We start from the raw sequence: 18496 nt of genomic DNA, 5'->3' as shown, positions 1-18496 counted from the left end.
TTCTGTGATGGAGTTCAGCAAGAAAACTGTAGAGCAAATGAGGTGCACCCCCCCCCCCCCACCAGTCCTCCTTCCCCCATCTTGGAGAACTCCACACTGCACTTTTGTTTTTAGGCTTTAGGGCTTAGGCTCCCTAGTGGGAACTGCACTCACTAATGCCCAAACTCCAGTCTAAGAGCAGAGGTCATGTGACAGTCACCATTACAGCAGATCTCCCAAACTTAGAAGTGAGCTACAACTCCATGTCTAACCTTGTGATACTGATGACACTTGAACACTCCGCATGCTGAGGTGTGCCGCATTTAAAGACTTGTACCGCTGAGCCTGTATCGGTCTCCATTAACCCGGCATTCTCATCACTCTCTACCAGTGAATAATCCCCACGGCTGCTATGGGATACAAAAAACGCTTTTTGTCCTTTTAAAATCACTGTACTTGCTCTTATTCTTCCGAAGTATCTCATACATATCTACCCTGACTCCAGGCTGGGTTCCTGGGCACTCTGTGCCACGGGTCACGTCCAAAAGAGTGGGGAACAAGTGGAGGTGCCAAGCACATAAAGGAGAAGTATGGCCAAAGATATTTTGGCTATGCTTCTCTTATGGATCACAGGAGTGCAGCTAGTTCTGTGACCAGTTTTTGGCCTACAGAGGGCTTCAGAGCCGATCCAGGCTCTGAAAAGATCCAGACGGGGACAAATGCAGCATCAGATTGATGCTGCATCCAGCTAGGTCGGTGACTTTTTTCTTTTTGTTTTGTTTTTTTAAAAATCCCAAACATCTCTGTTAACCCATTTCATTACGAGAGTGATTGTCACCTCTTTCATGTCATCTATCTCCTGGCAAGAGTCAAGAGACAAGAGTCCATTTAGGCAATAATTCGCAAGAGGTAGTGCAAGTCCTTTAGAGTCCATTATTGGTAGTAATCCATAAAGACAGTAAGTCCATGATTAGCAGACACAAGTCCATAGGGTCCCCAGACTAGAACCCCCCCCCCCCAAGATTCCTGATTAGGCTCCTATCACCCCAGTCTTAACCCAAAGAGGGCGATCACTCCATCAGAGTAACAGGGTACATTTTGACAGTATTTCCCCAGGGCTTGACCCAGGGGCTTAGAGGCAGCCCCTTTTATGTGGGTTCACCTGTAGGGGGTGGCAGCCTTGCTGAAAATGACTGGAAAAACATCAAGGCTTACAGCCCACTTACCTTAATCTCACAGGTCAACTTGAGGACACAGTGAAACATCAAGACATTTTAACATTTGGCACCTGGCTGGCTCAACTAACATGAAGACATAGAGAACAGCCCTTGTAGGCACCTGCACATGCCTTTTTTAAGCTGTCTTCTGTTTGGTCATGTGACATGTCAGACCTCCGCATAGACTACTGATTGCACACAGAAAACAAGGTTCCTTCTCTGCAGCATGCTGGCAAAAGGAAAGACTTTTCTATACAGGAAATGAACTGTAAAGCCTTAAAGACCTGGCCTGAATGTCGGGTGGTATCTGCTGGTTCAATAGAAACCGGCTGACATTTGAAATGGTATTTAGCGGTTTATATTTACTAAGGCTAGGTTCACATATGTGCAAATTGGATGCGGGTTTGCCCGCTTCCAATTTGCATGACAGGCGAGTGTGACCGGCTTGCAATGGAGCCGATCCACACAGGTCCCGTGTGGCCTTGGTCCGCATTCCAAAAGGGTCAGGTGTATCTTTGGATCCGATTCAGGCTGGAGCAGGCCCATCCTATCATTTGCGTTGCATTTACAATTTCCAGTGGCATGTAGTCAGGTTTTCCTGTGCACAAAGCAGGATGACCTAAACAAGGACAAAATCTTGAAGATCTTTGCCTCTGGTCACAGGTCCACACACCCACCGCTGTAGCCCTCTGTTTTTGCCCTTCGCTCCCACCCATAAAAGAAGACAAGAAAAAAAATACTGTGTGAGGAGGTAAGTGGGGGGCTTTAAAATAGGAAGATATTGGAGGAAGGAAGACTTCATTATATGCTATATTGTCAAAAGAACTGGGATGCCTGCCTTTACACGCACATGAACTTTAACGGCATCCCAGTCTTAGTCCGTAGGGTTCGATATTGAATTGGCCCACCCTTTGCAGCTATAACAGCTTCAACTCTTCTGGGAAGGCTGTCCACAAGGTTTAGGAGTGTGTCTATGGGAATGTTTGACCATTCTTCCAGAAGCACATTTGTGAGGTCAGGCACTGATGTTGGACAAGAAGGCCTGGCTCGCGGTTTCCACTCAAATTCATCCCAAAGGTGTTCTATTGAGTTGAGTGCAGGCCACTCAATTTCCTCCACCCCAAACTCACTCATCCATGTCTACAATTAAAAAAGTCCATACTTCTCTTTTAGTATTTGTATTATATTTGGATGCTTTATAACATTCCGTGGAATAATATGGAAAATGTTTTTTATGAATGTTGATATCAAACATATAAATTGTATTTTAGATAAATGTTGTGCCTCAAAAGTCCCACTTTAGTACACCTTCTTTTTGATATACCTTTAAACAAGTCCAATATTTTGAACATCCATTAACCACCTACTTTATAGAGTATGATGAACTAACCTAAATGTGAGGATAAATATACACTATATTGTCAAAAGTATTGGGACACCTGCCTTCACACGTACATGCACTTTAATCACATCCCAGTCTTATGCCCCGTACACACGGTCGGACATTGATCGGACATTCCGACAACAAAATCCTAGGATTTTTTCCGACGGATGTTGGCTCAAACTTGTCTTGCATACACACAGTCACACAAAGTTGTCGGAAAATCCGATCATTCTGAGCGCGGTGACGTAAAACACGTACGTTGGGACTATAAACGGGGCAGTGGCCAATAGCTTTCATCTCTTTATTTATTCTGAGCATGCGTGGCACTTTGTGCGTCGGATTTGTGTACACACGATCGGAAATTCCGACAACGGATTTTGTTGTCGGAAAATTTTATAGCCTGCTCTCAAACTTTGTGTGTCGGAAAATCCGATGGAAAATGTGTGATGGAGCCTACACACGGTCGGAATTTCCGACAACAAGGTCCTATCACACATTTTCCATTGGAAAATCCGACCGTGTGTACGGGGCATTAGTCCGTAGGGTTCAATATTGAGTTGGACCTCCCTTTGCAGCTATAACAGCTTCAACTCTTCTGGGAAGGCTGTCCACAAGGTTTAGGAGTGTGTCTATGGGAATGTTTGACCATTCTTCCAGAAGCACATTTGTGAGGTCAGGCACTAATGTTGGACAAGAAGGCTTGGCTCTCAGTCATATTTACAAAAATGTGAGGGGTGTACTCACTTATGTGAGATACTGTATATTGGAACAGGAAGAGGCCATCCCCAAACTGTTCCCACAAAGTTGGGAAAGAGAATGAAATTTTCCAAAATGTCTTGGTATGCTGACGCCTTAAGAGTTCCCTTCACTGGAACTAAGGGACCAAGCCCAACCCCTGAAAAACAACCCCACATCATAATCCCCCCTCCACCAAATGATTTGGACCAGTGCACAGAGCAAGACCCGTAAAAACATGGATGAGCGGGTTTGGAGAATCCGGAACTCAACAAGATAAAACACCTTTAGGATGAATTGTGGAGGTGCCAAGCACATAAAGGAGAAGTATGGCCAAAGATATTTTGGCTATGCTTCTCTTATGGATCACAGGAGTGCAGCTAGTTCTGTGACCAGTTTTTGGCCTACAGAGGGCTTCAGAGCCGATCCAGGCTCTGAAAAGATCCAGACGGGGACAAATGCAGCATCAGATTGATGCTGCATCCAGCTAGGTCGGTGACTTTTTTCTTTTTGTTTTGTTTTTTTAAAAATCCCAAACATCTCTGTTAACCCATTTCATTACGAGAGTGATTGTCACCTCTTTCATGTCATCTATCTCCTGGCAAGAGTCAAGAGACAAGAGTCCATTTAGGCAATAATTCGCAAGAGGTAGTGCAAGTCCTTTAGAGTCCATTATTGGTAGTAATCCATAAAGACAGTAAGTCCATGATTAGCAGACACAAGTCCATAGGGTCCCCAGACTAGAACCCCCCCCCCCCCAAGATTCCTGATTAGGCTCCTATCACCCCAGTCTTAACCCAAAGAGGGCGATCACTCCATCAGAGTAACAGGGTACATTTTGACAGTATTTCCCCAGGGCTTGACCCAGGGGCTTAGAGGCAGCCCCTTTTATGTGGGTTCACCTGTAGGGGGTGGCAGCCTTGCTGAAAATGACTGGAAAAACATCAAGGCTTACAGCCCACTTACCTTAATCTCACAGGTCAACTTGAGGACACAGTGAAACATCAAGACATTTTAACATTTGGCACCTGGCTGGCTCAACTAACATGAAGACATAGAGAACAGCCCTTGTAGGCACCTGCACATGCCTTTTTTAAGCTGTCTTCTGTTTGGTCATGTGACATGTCAGACCTCCGCATAGACTACTGATTGCACACAGAAAACAAGGTTCCTTCTCTGCAGCATGCTGGCAAAAGGAAAGACTTTTCTATACAGGAAATGAACTGTAAAGCCTTAAAGACCTGGCCTGAATGTCGGGTGGTATCTGCTGGTTCAATAGAAACCGGCTGACATTTGAAATGGTATTTAGCGGTTTATATTTACTAAGGCTAGGTTCACATATGTGCAAATTGGATGCGGGTTTGCCCGCTTCCAATTTGCATGACAGGCGAGTGTGACCGGCTTGCAATGGAGCCGATCCACACAGGTCCCGTGTGGCCTTGGTCCGCATTCCAAAAGGGTCAGGTGTATCTTTGGATCCGATTCAGGCTGGAGCAGGCCCATCCTATCATTTGCGTTGCATTTACAATTTCCAGTGGCATGTAGTCAGGTTTTCCTGTGCACAAAGCAGGATGACCTAAACAAGGACAAAATCTTGAAGATCTTTGCCTCTGGTCACAGGTCCACACACCCACCGCTGTAGCCCTCTGTTTTTGCCCTTCGCTCCCACCCATAAAAGAAGACAAGAAAAAAAATACTGTGTGAGGAGGTAAGTGGGGGGCTTTAAAATAGGAAGATATTGGAGGAAGGAAGACTTCATTATATGCTATATTGTCAAAAGAACTGGGATGCCTGCCTTTACACGCACATGAACTTTAACGGCATCCCAGTCTTAGTCCGTAGGGTTCGATATTGAATTGGCCCACCCTTTGCAGCTATAACAGCTTCAACTCTTCTGGGAAGGCTGTCCACAAGGTTTAGGAGTGTGTCTATGGGAATGTTTGACCATTCTTCCAGAAGCACATTTGTGAGGTCAGGCACTGATGTTGGACAAGAAGGCCTGGCTCGCGGTTTCCACTCAAATTCATCCCAAAGGTGTTCTATTGAGTTGAGTGCAGGCCACTCAATTTCCTCCACCCCAAACTCACTCATCCATGTCTACAATTAAAAAAGTCCATACTTCTCTTTTAGTATTTGTATTATATTTGGATGCTTTATAACATTCCGTGGAATAATATGGAAAATGTTTTTTATGAATGTTGATATCAAACATATAAATTGTATTTTAGATAAATGTTGTGCCTCAAAAGTCCCACTTTAGTACACCTTCTTTTTGATATACCTTTAAACAAGTCCAATATTTTGAACATCCATTAACCACCTACTTTATAGAGTATGATGAACTAACCTAAATGTGAGGATAAATATACACTATATTGTCAAAAGTATTGGGACACCTGCCTTCACACGTACATGCACTTTAATCACATCCCAGTCTTATGCCCCGTACACACGGTCGGACATTGATCGGACATTCCGACAACAAAATCCTAGGATTTTTTCCGACGGATGTTGGCTCAAACTTGTCTTGCATACACACAGTCACACAAAGTTGTCGGAAAATCCGATCATTCTGAGCGCGGTGACGTAAAACACGTACGTTGGGACTATAAACGGGGCAGTGGCCAATAGCTTTCATCTCTTTATTTATTCTGAGCATGCGTGGCACTTTGTGCGTCGGATTTGTGTACACACGATCGGAAATTCCGACAACGGATTTTGTTGTCGGAAAATTTTATAGCCTGCTCTCAAACTTTGTGTGTCGGAAAATCCGATGGAAAATGTGTGATGGAGCCTACACACGGTCGGAATTTCCGACAACAAGGTCCTATCACACATTTTCCATTGGAAAATCCGACCGTGTGTACGGGGCATTAGTCCGTAGGGTTCAATATTGAGTTGGACCTCCCTTTGCAGCTATAACAGCTTCAACTCTTCTGGGAAGGCTGTCCACAAGGTTTAGGAGTGTGTCTATGGGAATGTTTGACCATTCTTCCAGAAGCACATTTGTGAGGTCAGGCACTAATGTTGGACAAGAAGGCTTGGCTCTCAGTCATATTTACAAAAATGTGAGGGGTGTACTCACTTATGTGAGATACTGTATATTGGAACAGGAAGAGGCCATCCCCAAACTGTTCCCACAAAGTTGGGAAAGAGAATGAAATTTTCCAAAATGTCTTGGTATGCTGACGCCTTAAGAGTTCCCTTCACTGGAACTAAGGGACCAAGCCCAACCCCTGAAAAACAACCCCACATCATAATCCCCCCTCCACCAAATGATTTGGACCAGTGCACAGAGCAAGACCCGTAAAAACATGGATGAGCGGGTTTGGAGAATCCGGAACTCAACAAGATAAAACACCTTTAGGATGAATTGTGGAGGTGCCAAGCACATAAAGGAGAAGTATGGCCAAAGATATTTTGGCTATGCTTCTCTTATGGATCACAGGAGTGCAGCTAGTTCTGTGACCAGTTTTTGGCCTACAGAGGGCTTCAGAGCCGATCCAGGCTCTGAAAAGATCCAGACGGGGACAAATGCAGCATCAGATTGATGCTGCATCCAGCTAGGTCGGTGACTTTTTTCTTTTTGTTTTGTTTTTTTAAAAATCCCAAACATCTCTGTTAACCCATTTCATTACGAGAGTGATTGTCACCTCTTTCATGTCATCTATCTCCTGGCAAGAGTCAAGAGACAAGAGTCCATTTAGGCAATAATTCGCAAGAGGTAGTGCAAGTCCTTTAGAGTCCATTATTGGTAGTAATCCATAAAGACAGTAAGTCCATGATTAGCAGACACAAGTCCATAGGGTCCCCAGACTAGAACCCCCCCCCCCCCAAGATTCCTGATTAGGCTCCTATCACCCCAGTCTTAACCCAAAGAGGGCGATCACTCCATCAGAGTAACAGGGTACATTTTGACAGTATTTCCCCAGGGCTTGACCCAGGGGCTTAGAGGCAGCCCCTTTTATGTGGGTTCACCTGTAGGGGGTGGCAGCCTTGCTGAAAATGACTGGAAAAACATCAAGGCTTACAGCCCACTTACCTTAATCTCACAGGTCAACTTGAGGACACAGTGAAACATCAAGACATTTTAACATTTGGCACCTGGCTGGCTCAACTAACATGAAGACATAGAGAACAGCCCTTGTAGGCACCTGCACATGCCTTTTTTAAGCTGTCTTCTGTTTGGTCATGTGACATGTCAGACCTCCGCATAGACTACTGATTGCACACAGAAAACAAGGTTCCTTCTCTGCAGCATGCTGGCAAAAGGAAAGACTTTTCTATACAGGAAATGAACTGTAAAGCCTTAAAGACCTGGCCTGAATGTCGGGTGGTATCTGCTGGTTCAATAGAAACCGGCTGACATTTGAAATGGTATTTAGCGGTTTATATTTACTAAGGCTAGGTTCACATATGTGCAAATTGGATGCGGGTTTGCCCGCTTCCAATTTGCATGACAGGCGAGTGTGACCGGCTTGCAATGGAGCCGATCCACACAGGTCCCGTGTGGCCTTGGTCCGCATTCCAAAAGGGTCAGGTGTATCTTTGGATCCGATTCAGGCTGGAGCAGGCCCATCCTATCATTTGCGTTGCATTTACAATTTCCAGTGGCATGTAGTCAGGTTTTCCTGTGCACAAAGCAGGATGACCTAAACAAGGACAAAATCTTGAAGATCTTTGCCTCTGGTCACAGGTCCACACACCCACCGCTGTAGCCCTCTGTTTTTGCCCTTCGCTCCCACCCATAAAAGAAGACAAGAAAAAAAATACTGTGTGAGGAGGTAAGTGGGGGGCTTTAAAATAGGAAGATATTGGAGGAAGGAAGACTTCATTATATGCTATATTGTCAAAAGAACTGGGATGCCTGCCTTTACACGCACATGAACTTTAACGGCATCCCAGTCTTAGTCCGTAGGGTTCGATATTGAATTGGCCCACCCTTTGCAGCTATAACAGCTTCAACTCTTCTGGGAAGGCTGTCCACAAGGTTTAGGAGTGTGTCTATGGGAATGTTTGACCATTCTTCCAGAAGCACATTTGTGAGGTCAGGCACTGATGTTGGACAAGAAGGCCTGGCTCGCGGTTTCCACTCAAATTCATCCCAAAGGTGTTCTATTGAGTTGAGTGCAGGCCACTCAATTTCCTCCACCCCAAACTCACTCATCCATGTCTACAATTAAAAAAGTCCATACTTCTCTTTTAGTATTTGTATTATATTTGGATGCTTTATAACATTCCGTGGAATAATATGGAAAATGTTTTTTATGAATGTTGATATCAAACATATAAATTGTATTTTAGATAAATGTTGTGCCTCAAAAGTCCCACTTTAGTACACCTTCTTTTTGATATACCTTTAAACAAGTCCAATATTTTGAACATCCATTAACCACCTACTTTATAGAGTATGATGAACTAACCTAAATGTGAGGATAAATATACACTATATTGTCAAAAGTATTGGGACACCTGCCTTCACACGTACATGCACTTTAATCACATCCCAGTCTTATGCCCCGTACACACGGTCGGACATTGATCGGACATTCCGACAACAAAATCCTAGGATTTTTTCCGACGGATGTTGGCTCAAACTTGTCTTGCATACACACAGTCACACAAAGTTGTCGGAAAATCCGATCATTCTGAACGCGGTGACGTAAAACACGTACGTTGGGACTATAAACGGGGCAGTGGCCAATAGCTTTCATCTCTTTATTTATTCTGAGCATGCGTGGCACTTTGTGCGTCGGATTTGTGTACACACGATCGGAAATTCCGACAACGGATTTTGTTGTCGGAAAATTTTATAGCCTGCTCTCAAACTTTGTGTGTCGGAAAATCCGATGGAAAATGTGTGATGGAGCCTACACACGGTCGGAATTTCCGACAACAAGGTCCTATCACACATTTTCCATTGGAAAATCCGACCGTGTGTACGGGGCATTAGTCCGTAGGGTTCAATATTGAGTTGGACCTCCCTTTGCAGCTATAACAGCTTCAACTCTTCTGGGAAGGCTGTCCACAAGGTTTAGGAGTGTGTCTATGGGAATGTTTGACCATTCTTCCAGAAGCACATTTGTGAGGTCAGGCACTAATGTTGGACAAGAAGGCTTGGCTCTCAGTCATATTTACAAAAATGTGAGGGGTGTACTCACTTATGTGAGATACTGTATATTGGAACAGGAAGAGGCCATCCCCAAACTGTTCCCACAAAGTTGGGAAAGAGAATGAAATTTTCCAAAATGTCTTGGTATGCTGACGCCTTAAGAGTTCCCTTCACTGGAACTAAGGGACCAAGCCCAACCCCTGAAAAACAACCCCACATCATAATCCCCCCTCCACCAAATGATTTGGACCAGTGCACAGAGCAAGACCCGTAAAAACATGGATGAGCGGGTTTGGAGAATCCGGAACTCAACAAGATAAAACACCTTTAGGATGAATTAGAATGGAGACTGTGAACCAGGCCTTCTTGTCCAACATTATTTACTGGCCTCACAAATGCTCTTCTGGAAGAATTGTCAAACATTCCCATAGACGCACTCCTAAACCTTGTTGTCAGTCTTCCCAGAAGAGTTGAAGCTGTTAAAGCTGCAAAGGGTGGGCCAACTCAATATTGAACCCTACGGACTAAGACTGGGATGCCATTAAAGTTCATGTGCGTGTAAAAGGTAGGCGTCCCAATACTTTTGGTAATATAGTGTATATTGATAACCTAAAGCAGAACTCCAGGAATTGTCTTAATTACCAACTCGCATTGGTCTAGCTTGGCATCATGTAAATATTTTTATCTTATATCTGGAGGGCTGCTGTGGATGCTGAAAACCACTCCAGTAGTCTGCGTTAAATACAGTGATTGTTGTGTTCCTCTAAGTCCTGTCGCAGTGGCTTCTCCTCTGCACACTGAACACAGGAGGTCGCCTACTTGGCACCACCACCATTCAGAGAATGTCTTGTATTTATTTTCTGATTGAATGAGGTGGAGAGAAATGACATATGAAGTCATGATCTAATCTTGTTCAATCAAAAAATACCTTGTATTTCTTAAAAAAAAAAAAAAGGTCGTTTACTGAATACAGAGCATCCGCCTGGAGGGAGGAAGCCGCTCGAGCAGGACCCAAAAGATCGTGGCTATCACTGCATGTAGCATGGCCTACTACACTGGTTTTCAGCATGCCCAGCGACTCTCCAGAGGTATGATATAATTAATTAGATATACAGAATCTCGCAAAAGTGAGTACACCCTTCACATTTTTGTAAATATTTTATTCTATCTTTTCATGTGACAACACTGAAGAAATGACACTTTGCTACAATGTAAAGTAGTGAGTGTACAGCTTGTATAATAGTGTAAATTTGCTGTCCCCTCAAAATAACACACAGCCATTAATGTCTAAACCACTGGCAACAAAAGTGAGTACACCCCTAAGTGAAATTGTCCAAATTGGGCCCAATTAGCCATTTTCCCTCCCCGGTGTCATGTGACTCGTTAGTGTTACAAGGTCTCAGGTGTGAATGGGGGGCAGGTGTGTTAAATTTGGTGTTATCACTCTCACTCTCTTATACTGGTCACTGGAAGTTCAACATGGCACTTCATGGCAAAGAACTCTCTGAGGATCCGAAAAATAGAATTGTTGCTCTACATAAAGATGTCCTAGGCTATAAGAAGATTGTCAAGAGCCTGAAACTGAGCTGCAGCACGGTGGCCAAGACCATACAGAGGTTTAACCGGACAGGTTCCACTCAGAACAGGCCTCACCATGGTCCACCAAAGAAGTTGAGTGCACGTGCTCAGTGTCATATCCAGAGGTTGTCTTTGGGAAATAGACATATGAGTGCTGCCAGCAATTCTGCAGAGGTTGAAGGGGTGGGGGGGTCAGCCTGTCAGTGCTCAGACCATACGCCACACACTGCATCGAATTGCTACATGGCTGTCATCCTAGAAGGAAGCCTCTTCTATAGATGATGCACAAGAAAGCCCGCAAACAGTTTGCTGAAGACAAGCAGACTAAGGACATGGATTACTGGAACCATGTCTTGTGGTCTGATGAGACCAAGATAAACTTATTTGGTTCAGATGGTGTCAAGCGTGTGTGGCGGCAACCAGGTGAGGAGTACAAAGACAAGTATGTCTTGCCTACAGGCAAGCATGGTGGTGGGAGTGTCATGGTCTGGGGCTGCATGAGTGCTGCTGGCACTGGGGAGATACAGTTCATTGACGGAACCATGAATGCCAACATGTACTGTGACATACTGAAGCAGAGCATGATCCCCTCCCTTCAGAGACTGGGCCGCAGGGCAGTATTCCAACATGATAACCACCCCAAACACACCTCAAAGACAACCGCTGCCTTGCTAAAGAAGCTGAGGTTAAAGGTGATGGACTGGCCATGAATGTCTCCACACCTAAACCCTATTGAGCATCTGTGGGGTATCCTCAAACAGAAAGTGGAGGAGCGCAAGGTCTCTAACATCCACCAGCTCCGTGATGTCATCATAGAGGAGTGGAAGAGGACTCCAGTGGCAACCTGTGAAGCTCTGGTGAACTCCATGCCCAAGAGGGTTAAGGCAGTGCTGGAAAATAATGGTAGCCACACAAAATGTTGACACTTTGGGCCCAGTTTGGACATTTTTACTTAGGGGTGTACTCACTTTTGTTTCCAGCGGTTTAACCGCTTCATCCCCGGAAGATTTTACCCCCTTCCTGACCAGAGCACTTTTTTGCGATTCGGCACTGCGTCGCTTTAACTGACAATTGCACGGTTGTGCGACGTTGCACCCAAACAAAATTGACGTCCTTTTTTTTCCCACAAATAGAGCTTTCTTTTGGTGGTATTTGATCACTTGTGCGGTTTGAATTTTTTGTGCTATAAACAAAAAAAGAGCGTCAAGTTTGAAAAAAAGCAATATTTTTCACTTTTTGCTATAATAAATATCCCCAAAAAACTATTTTTTTCCTCAGTTTAGGCTGATATGTATTTTTCTACATATTTTTGGTAAAAAAAAAAGCACATATTGATTGGTTTGCGCAAAAGTTATAGCGTCTACAAAATAGGGGATAGTTTTATGGCATTTTTATTATTAATTTTTTTTTTTATTAGTTATGGCGGCGATCTGCGATTTTTATCGTGACTGCAACATTATGGCAGACACATCGGACACTTTTGACACTATTTTGGGACCATTGTCATTTATACAGCGATCAGTGCTATAAAAATGCACTGATTACTATGTAAGTGACACTGGGAAGGGAAGGGGTTAACCACTAGGGGGCGATGAAGGGGTTAAGTGTGTCCTAGGGAGTGATTCTAACAGTGGGATGGGCTTCAACTCACATGACAGCGATCACTGCTCCCGATGACAGGAAGCGGTGATCTCTGTCATCTCACAAGGCAGAATGGGGAAATGCCTTGTTTACATAGCCACTTCCCCGTTCTGCCGCCTTGTGACACGATCTCCGGTAGCATCGAGTCTGCCGGTCCCACGGTCACACTGTACACAGCGGGCGCGTGCATGCGCCTGCTAGCCCCACCAGTTAAAGAGAACGTACAGGTACTCCCATTTGCCCACTGCTGCCATTGTGCCGACGTATATCGGCGTGCAGCGGTCGGCAAGTGGTTAAACATTAATGGCTGTGTGCAGTGGCGTCACTAGGGTTGGTGTCACCTGGTGCGGTAATACATGGTGTCACCCCCCCCCTCACTCCCCGGCACTAAGCAGGCTAGTGGGTCGGTGAGGTTCTCTCCCCCCCTTAACCTACCACAATAGATGGAGCTGGGATGTGATTGGGGGGATGGATGGAGCCGGAATTGGATCGGGGGGGATGGATGACGCGGGGATGGGATCAGGGGGGTGGATGACGTGGGGATAGGATCAGGAGGGATGGATGGAGTGGGTATGGGATCAGGGGGGATGTATGGAGCCAGGATGGGATTGAGGAGATGGATAGAGCCGGGATGGGATCAGGATCAGGGGGGATGGCTGGAGCGGGTATGGGATTGGGGGCTGGGTCGAGCTGGGAAGGGATGGGGGGAATGAATGGAGCCAGGATGTGATCGAGGGAATGGATAGAGCAGGGATGGGATCGGGGGGATAGATGGATCTGGGATGGGATTAAGGATGGGATCAGGGGGGGTGGATGGAGCAGGTATGGGATCAGGGGGATGGATGAAGCCGGAATGGGATCGGGGGGATGGATGGAGACGGGGTGGGATCAGGGGGGATGGATGAAGCCGGGTTGGGATCAAGGGGGTGCTAGGGAGGCTAGGGGGTGCTTTGGGAGGGGAGAAGAATTGTGCTGGGGGGAAGGGGGTCAAACTTCAAATCTGCCCTCTTCTACTTCTAGTACAAGTCCTCTCCAAACCAAAACAAAGAGCACCCCCTAGCACCTATTCTCTAACCCCCCTAAAAGCACTCCTGGCAGCATAGTTGTTACCTGCCAATGCCCCCAACCACTATGTCCCCCTCCTCTGCAACACTCCTGTTGCATACCTCAGGGCAGGTGCTGTAGCATGATGGTGTCCCTCCACATCCTCGGGTCTCCCTCCCTGCCTGTGTACACGTCAGAGCCAACTCAGCCAAGGAGGAAGCTGCAGTGAATGCAGCCGCGGCCGCACCGTGTGGAGGTGTGTGTGGGGACAGTCAGATCCCGGGCAGGCAGTCTATCTCTGCCTCACTCCCTCCTCCCCCACTCTCCCCGCAGATCGCAAAGAGCAGAGGAGAGGAGATCCCGGAAGGGGAGGAGGGAGCCGAGGCGGCGGCGCCCCTCTCAATGCGGCGCCGGTGCCAGTCTGAGCCGGGTGTCACCCTCTGGCGGGTGTCACCCGGGTGCGGGCTGCACCCCCCGCACCCACATAGCAACGCCACTGGCTGTGTGTTGAGTTATTTTGAGGGGACAGTAAATGTACACTGTTATACAAGCTGTACACTCACTACTTTACATTGTAGCAAAGTGTCATTTCTTCAGTGTTGTCACATAAAAAGATAGAATAAAATATTTACAAAAATGTGAGGGGTGTTCTCACTTTTGTGAGATACTGTATGTAGCAAAGTTCCGGGGCCCCTGAGGCCTAATGGTGACCTCCAGAGTTAGGGACAGCTGACATTCTGTGTAGTGTGGATTACAAGGCATGGTGGGTGTACTGCAAGATGAAATGGTGGGCGTCAGACACTTTTTGAATGCAAAGAGATTTATTGTCTCTTGAACAGAACCGTGGGGAGAAGAGGGTTAGGGCCAGGACACCCTTAGGTAGATGCAATGATAATTGGCAGAGTCCGAGACTTCTACAGGTAGAAAGCTATACAGGTGAAGGCCTGCAGCCGGACACCACTTCTGTATAGGCAGGACCGCTGTCTCCTATGGCAACAATCTTGTAGTAGTTACTAACGGTAGTATATTCAACTGTTGACAACACAAACAGTTCTCCACTTACTCCACAATCACTCACTGTGGATCTTCGCTCAACAAACTCCCAGTCTTTCACTAGACTTCAGATTCAATATACACTGGATCCCCTGAGCTCTTCCTCTGTTAGTACTCAGTAGCCAGATGTCCCCAGGATAGGCCTCAGGCTTCTGGCCTAGCAGCATAACACACATCCACCCAGACAGCCGTCCAGGTGGCACAGAACCCCAGATCACCTGACTTCACCCCAATAAATAGGCTCTCCCAGCAGGCTAAGGAACCAAAGAAGATCCCTGCCCATTGGCTGAGACCCCCCATCCATTCATGTCTGAACTTGCAAAGCCCCTGTCTTATCTATTGTCATCAGCATAGCGCCACCTAGCGACAGAAGAGAAAGGGTGCAACAAGTCCCGATTTAGAGAAGAGTCAATTGATCTCCTAACAATTGACTAAGGCAACTATTGCTTGGCAAGTAAATTTGATAGCAACCCGGCCTAAACATCAGGGTGCTACATATAGATTTCCTTTTTTTTATAGATTACCTTTTTTGTTTTCTTTTCTTTTTTTTTTGCTGTGCGATGTATTAGGTATTATGTACCTTATTTGCATGTATCATGCAATTCTTTCCTTGTGTGTTTATGAAATATCTTATGTGTCATATTCATTTTTGTAGAATGAATTGACTTACTGTATATGTACATGGGCTTGGATCCTGAGGAAGTGAGTCTTTTGCGAAACGCGTCGATCTGAGATGCCATATAGTAGATACTTGCATATAACGAAGATTTATTTTGCACATCTTTGTCTTACTGGTTGTTTTCACTTTGTACTATAGATTGGAATAATTTTATATAATTTTGTGATTTCTCACTGGCACATATACACCCACCAGCCACTTTATTAGGTACACCTTGCTAGTACCGCGTTGGACCACCTTTTGCTTTCAGAAACTGCCTTCATTCTTCGTGGATTAGATTCAACAAGATGTTGCAAACATTTCTCAGAGATTTTGGTCTATATTGACATGATAGCATCACAAAGTTTCTGCAGATTTGTCGGCTGCACATCCATGATGCGAATCTTCCGTTCAACCATATCCCAAAGGTGCTCTTTTGGATTGAGATTTGGTGAGTGTGGAGGCCATTGGAGTACAGTGACCTCATTGTCCAGTGGTGAGATCTGGTGAGAGTGGTGAGATCTGGTGAGTGTGGAGGCCATTGGAGTACCGTGACCTCATTGTCCAGTGGTGAGATGATTGGAGCTTTGTGACATGGTGCATTATACTGCTGGAAGGAGCCATCAGAAGATGGGGACACTGTAGTCATAAAGGGATGGACATGGTCAGCAACAATACTCAGGTAGGCTGTGGCATTTAAATGATGCTCAGTTGGTACTAGGGGGCCCAAAGTGTGCCAAGAAAATATCCCCCCACACCATTACACCACCATCACCAACCTGAACCGTTACTACAAGGCAGGATGGATCCATGCTTTCATTTTGTTAATGCCAAATTCTGACCCGACCATCCAGTGGTGGCCGCTCAGTACGGGCACAGGGGCGCCGCCCCTATCCATGCATCCAGCCACCTAATCTACATGCAGGGCACCAGACGCATGGATTCCAATGTTTTATTTTATTTTTTTAAGCATGTGATTAGAGCCTAGCGTGATTGTCAGTGATGGCTGCAATATAAGCCCTACCCCCAGAATAAGCCCTAGTTAAAGTCCTTGTAGGTCTTATTTTCAGGGTAGGGTTTATTTTCGGGGAAACAAAGTAGGGTTTATTTGGGGGGGTAGGGCTTATATTGCAGCCATCACTGACAATCACGCTAGGTCTTATTTTCGGGGAAACAGGGTAGTAAAGTGGCCAGTGAGAGTAAATTCTTATTCTCCTGTTCCCGCCTTTTAGGGGCAGTATAGGCCTTCAATTTGTATTTCAATTAGGGATGGTGTCCACGGAGCAATAGTTTTGTAAAGACAGGGCGGTTCCACCTAGCTTTGATATGAATAATTACATTGAGCCAAGCTGGACTAATGTAGGTTGGCAATGAAGATAATACATAGAGTTCCGCTTTAAATTATTGGTTAAAAAGTGAACTAAGCCTTTAACAGCAAGTTTACTTTAATAGGTTCATAATAATAAATTTAATAATAGATAATAATATATAAATAAATAATACCAATAAATATGAATAAAGTTAAAAATATTAAGTTTACATTATGAACCACTTGCTTACTGGGCACTTAAACCCCCTTCCTGCCCAGACCAATTTTCAGCTTTCAGCGTTGTCACACTTTGAATGACAGTTGCTCGGTCATGCAACACTGTACTCCATATGACCTTTTATGATTTTTTTCACACAAATAGAGCTTTATTTTCTTGGTATTTAATCACCACTGGGGTTTTTATGTTTTGCAAAAAAAATGAAAAAAGACAGAAAATTTTGAAAAAAAAACCAAACAAAACATTTTCATAGTTTGTTATAACATTTTTAAAACAGGTAATTTTTCTCCTTCATTGATGTACGCTGATGAGGCTGCACTGATGGGAACTGATAGGCTGCACTGATGGGCACTGATAAAGTGGCACTGATAGGTGGCACTGAGAGGTGGCCCTGATGGGCACTGATGGTTGGCACTAATGGGCGTTACTGAAGGGCACTGATAGGTGGCACTGGTGAGCACTGATGATCACTGATGGGTGGCACTGATGGGCACTGGTAGGCACCGGTAGGTGACACTTATAGGCAGCACTGATCGGTGGCACTGATGATGAGACACTGATGGGCATTGATTGGCAGCACTGGTGGGTATTGCTAGGTGGCACTGTTAGCCAAAGGTAGGTGGCACTGTGGGCACTGGTAGGTGGCACTGGTGGGTTCTGATAGGTGGCACTGCCAGGTGGTACTGGTGGGCACAGATGAGGCCGCGGCTCTCTGTGTGAGGGACCGATGTCCCTCTGACAGAAGCCGGTGATCTTCTGTTTACATCACATGATCAGCTGTCATTGGCTGACAGCTGATCGTGCGGTGAGGGGACGGGTTCAGCCCCTTACTCCGATCTGTGATCAGCCGAGTCTCATAGACTTAGTGATCACGAAGCGCGCTGCGCACGCCCCACAGGGTGCACGTAGGCAGCTCATGTACGGGAGGATGTCATATGATGGCCTCCCGGCAATTAAGGCCCGTGCTGTAGCCGTCATTCGGCTATAACGTGGGCGGGAGGTGGTTACATTTCCAATCCCAAAAAAACACAAAAAACAACTAAACAGCCTGGAGAATATTGTATAATATTTATATATTATGTCTTACTCCGTGCCACCATCCTTGTCAGGAATAAAAATACAAATTTAGGATCACGCTATATAAAGCTGTATAAATCAGTCTCATGAGTTCTGTGTTAAAGGGACATCTGTTCACTTTCTGGTCCGCATACCACCACCACCACCATCTATAATATTGTAGATCCTCCTTGACGTCTCCTTAATATAAAGAGCTCCAGTTTCCAAACCACACATTGCAGCAACTGCAGCTTGATATGACCCTACCGTGCAAGATTTCACACCGAGATTTCACAGTAGCCCACGTACCCACATAGGTGGCGGAAAACTTGGCGATAATGCCAGGACAGGTTTTAATTAATTCCCAGGGGAACATCTCCAGCAGACATAAAAGTAATAAAGCGAATGGAGTCTTACGTTCAGAATGGGCCAGGTTACATCTCTAGATTAAGTTAGTTTTGGAATGCAGCAAAAAATCTTCTGTTCTCCTTA

This window comes from Aquarana catesbeiana, linkage group LG01 (assembly GCF_042186555.1).
Source record: "Aquarana catesbeiana isolate 2022-GZ linkage group LG01, ASM4218655v1, whole genome shotgun sequence".
Taxonomy (NCBI): Eukaryota; Metazoa; Chordata; class Amphibia; order Anura; family Ranidae; genus Aquarana; species Aquarana catesbeiana.
This window is presented reverse-complemented; position numbering follows the sequence as displayed.